At 38.9% G+C, this 4,293-nt stretch overlaps 1 long non-coding RNA gene across 1 annotated transcript; it reads left to right on the top strand.

Moving 5' to 3' along the window:
* The first annotated feature begins 2,197 nt into the window (after positions 1-2,197).
* LOC140874069 (uncharacterized) lies at positions 2,198-3,096 on the top strand. The gene is made up of 3 exons (XR_012148117.1): positions 2,198-2,287; positions 2,610-2,930; positions 3,022-3,096. It is a non-coding gene; the product is annotated as an uncharacterized lncRNA (long non-coding RNA).
* The last annotated feature ends 1,197 nt before the right edge of the window (positions 3,097-4,293 follow it).

The following is a 4,293-nucleotide window of genomic DNA, read 5'->3' on the forward strand; positions in this document are numbered from 1 at the left end:
GACGGCAACGGTTCACCAAAGTCTCATAAGACACCGGTTCATCACAGAAGACAACCTGTGCGTAGATATCTTGGTTCAAACCTTGTAGAAAGATATCATACTTCGATGCATCACTCTCATTAATATGAGGACTGAAAGGTAGCAGATCAAGAAATCGTTGCTGATATTGATCAATAGTCATTGATCCTTGCCTCAAAGTAAGCAACTCCATAGATCGTGCTTGGCGAACAGCCGGAGGAAAATACAATTTCTGAAACTCCCGACAGAAATCCCCCCAAGTCACCTGTCCTCTCTCAGTACGTGCCTGAGCAACCTTGGCATCCCACCAAAAACGTGCTCTGTCCTCTAGAACGAATTCTAGAACTTCCAGTTTCTGCTCCTCAGTACACTCAAAAGCTCGGAACGTGCTCTCAAGTTTAGACATCTAGCTTCTAGCTTGTTCAGGATTCTCGCCTCCCACTAAGGGTTTCGGTCCTACCTGCATGAACTTATTAATATTATAGCGACGTCGACCCTCATGAGGACGATGTCGATCATCCTGATGATGATGGCGACGATGATGATGACCACCTCCCTGGCCAACACTACCGTGACTCTCGTCAGCCATATCCTGAAAAGAATTGCACATTAAAATCCCAAATGCGCAAGAATTACTCAAGATTAAACTAAATCCCAAGTACTAATCCCAAAATCTAAGCATGCTCTGATACCAAAAATGTAGTGACCCTGCATGGAATCACCTACTAACTGGCAACTAATAGCATGCATTAAAATTAATACAGCAATATACTTAACAGAGTAAAAATGTGCGGAAACTTAACCATAAATTACATATCAGCTTAGTAATATAATTCAGGCTTAAATATGTAATGATACAACCAAATCGAAAACTTAAACATTATACAGCTATATCGAATCCTGTATAATAAAATCCTCAAGGCTCCTGCTCCCTAGTCCTGCCTTGAACTACCAGCTCCGTCCATCCTGCGACCTGCCCCATGGAATAGGGTGTCCAAGATAACAACTAGGACGTGAGCGCTAACGCCCAGTACATAGACATGAGTAAACATATGTATATAATGCATGCAACATGATGACTGGTACAGGGTCATCTGAAAAGTCATGCTCAGAACCGGTGCCACATGAGTGCTGCCACCGCACGGATCAACCTCTGGGTGCAACAACACTCGTCTAGTGCACCAGAGTAGACATACATAAATGCCCCCGCCGTCGTGGTACTCTCAGTGACAGACTATCGAGTATAGAGCTGAGCGGCTCTATAATCAGGTATAACAAGGAATAGGCTCAACGTGTATATGCACATGACATATGAGTATAGAAAACGGTAAATCATACATCATGCCATATAATAATGCCAAATAAATTCAACATATAAACATGTATACTCGCTGGCAATCTCAGTCAATGTGTACGTACCTCTAGGCTAGTTCAAGTAAAGTAGATCCTAGGTTCCAAGCCTATATTCAAAAGTTCACCGTATCACTACACAAGTTCTATAAGCCTTAACTAAGCTAATAAGTACTCCCAAAACTTAAATCGATTCCCGGACCATACCTTCGTCCGAAGCAAGCCCTTTGAAGACGCTAGTCCCGGATGACTATAACCACAACTTGGTTATTCCAGAACTTCGATTATAACCGATAGGTCCCTCAAGTGTATATCTCACACTATATAACTGTAGAAGGAAACTCAGGAATTCGTAATTGAAAATGAACTCTGAACGGCCCTATTTATAGCCAAATTTCTCGGCCAGGATCGGAACTTCCGATTTCAGGATCGGAGCTTCCGATCCAGCTCATTGCGTGCATGCAGGACACGCCAGGATCGGAACTTCCGATCTACGATCGGAGCTTCCGATCTGCTCTATGATCGACACTTGTCAAAACTCGCGACTGAGTCATCGATCATTTCTGGCAGCTGGGGATCGGAACTTCCTTTCCAAGATCGGAGCTTCCGTTCCGATCAGAGCTTACTATCTAGGATCGGAGCTTACTATCTGGGATCGGAGCTTACTATCCGGGCCAAAATTAAAAAGCCCAAATTTTACTTCTGAAGTTCAATAACACTCCGAAATTGGTTAAATACCAACCCTTAATCATGTTTAACATATTATTATCTTAAAATGGTTTATGGGTTACTACAACGCAGCTATGACACGACGAAGCCGGGGCTGTATTATTTCTTGAAGTGTCGTACACATGTAAGAAACTGGGAGCTAACTGGAGTATTGAGTCCAGCACTCTTCGCATATGGTATTATTATTATGGTATGTGTAGTTTGCTGATTGTGAGCCGTCAAGTCTAATGACCTTTACGAGATTGAGTTTTTTTGTGTGATTGAGTTGATTTCTTATTTTTTGGTTGGGTTCTAACCTGTGGGTGTGTGTGGGTTTCCATTTTGCTTTAGGTTCTATTATGTTTTGAATCACTGAATGTTGATTACGGTTGTTTTTGGTGTGGCTTCCTCTGCTTGAACAATGTTTTTTTGGTAGAGTATGAATTTATTAGTTTGTTGTTACTATTTCGATTCCTCTTCATCTAGATCCCCACAAAGCCTCTTATTCTCTATGTATGCATATATGCAAGCAGGTTGATCCATACAAGAGAATTCTTTGGGTGGTGTTTGCTGCTTCGATTCAGAAAAATCAATCCTGAAGGATACTTTGGAAGGATTTTATAAAGCTTGCTATTTCTAAGCTGTGAGCCTCTGAATATATGAATTTCTAGTCTCCAATATCATTGTATGTGATCTGATTTTACCTGTCAGGGATAGAGATTGTCGATCGGTTTCCAGTACATGGTTTCTGATTTAGTTTGGTTTCTGGGACGCACTGGTTTTGTTCCTCATCCTTTCATGTCGAGTGAATTTACATTATGTTGATTTTGTTTCACTGATTTATTTAATCACGGGTAAGTAGAGTACGTGCTCGATTGTTTGCCTGAGTGAATCCAATCCTAAAAATGTCCATACCAATGTTCAATATGTGGCGGCTTTATGAAGGCTGGAATGAGATTGCGAGAATTCAGAAGTTCCGCCGAATGGTTTACGTTGGGTTTTTATGCTTCACTGCTCTCATCAGCTATGCCTACACCAACAATACGTGAGTTTATTGCATTTGTTTTTTTTTTCTGCTTTTATTTTAGTATCTACTTTATCTCTTGGTTTTGAATGAGATATCATTGTTTATCTTTTTCTTTGTCCTTTTTCCCTTGGTAATTACAGGACTAAAGCTTGATTATCGAGACCAGACTAATTCTATGCATCTTATACCTGCTGGGTTCCAGCCCCTATTCTTGACCAGAGTATGCTGCCCGAAGGTTAGAAAATGGTCGCTCGATTTCAATTTTTGTCCCTTTTATATCTCGTTTATTTAGTGTCAAACTAGGTAATGTGATATTGTTGGAAATTCTCAATGAATTGGTCATTCTTGGATTATTATGATGATTTTTTAGCGATAATTTGTTAAATAAACATTTTTATGTTTGAAAATCTGGAGACTACCATTATTGTGTAGATTTTGTGAAAATATTTTTTCAAGTGTTCCCAGAAGCCTTAAAATCAGTATTTATTGAAGGTTTTATTATTATTTGTTGTTGGTTTTTTTTCGAGGGTTGAATTCTTGGTGTTTGGATCCTTCCTTCTGGAGTCATGAAAGCAATTGATCTACAAGTTTGTGATCTCAAGGTGAGTGGAGAGATAAAATACAATGTGAAAAGTGGATTTAAGAAAGATTATATATTGAGTAGTTCCCCAGCCTATGATGCTGATAACTTTTATTGACGAGAAACAAGAGGAAAGATACTTGCTTTTAGTTAAGATCACTTCCACGGTAACAATGTCATACTCAAATCTCTCTGAATTGAACTTATTACGCAAAATGCTATGTGAAAGAAATTTTGAGGTAAGTAATTGATCAAAGCTTTTACCCCTTAGATAGTGTTATTAGATTTGCCAAAGATTAGGGAGAATGCGTAGAAATTTGTATAAATAAATTTTAAAGAACCACCTTGAATCTTAATATTTTTTATTTGTTTGAGAGAGGGGTACTGACTCTATTGACTTCTATGCTAACAATTTAAAGGTACACAACTCAAGGACATCTCAAATGGTACGATATTATTTTTCCACCTGAATTTAAACTTTAAAGTTACTTTGGGTTTTAAAGTGAAAATCTACATACTACCAGATTATTTGTTTTAGGCATCGCGGTTGCTGCTTGTCACGATTCTCCTTACTTTGTTGAGTTTTTTTTATCAGATTATGATTTGATCA

The sequence above is a fragment of the Henckelia pumila genome, chromosome 1, assembly GCF_033568475.1.
Source record: "Henckelia pumila isolate YLH828 chromosome 1, ASM3356847v2, whole genome shotgun sequence".
Lineage (NCBI taxonomy): Eukaryota > Viridiplantae > Streptophyta > Magnoliopsida > Lamiales > Gesneriaceae > Henckelia > Henckelia pumila.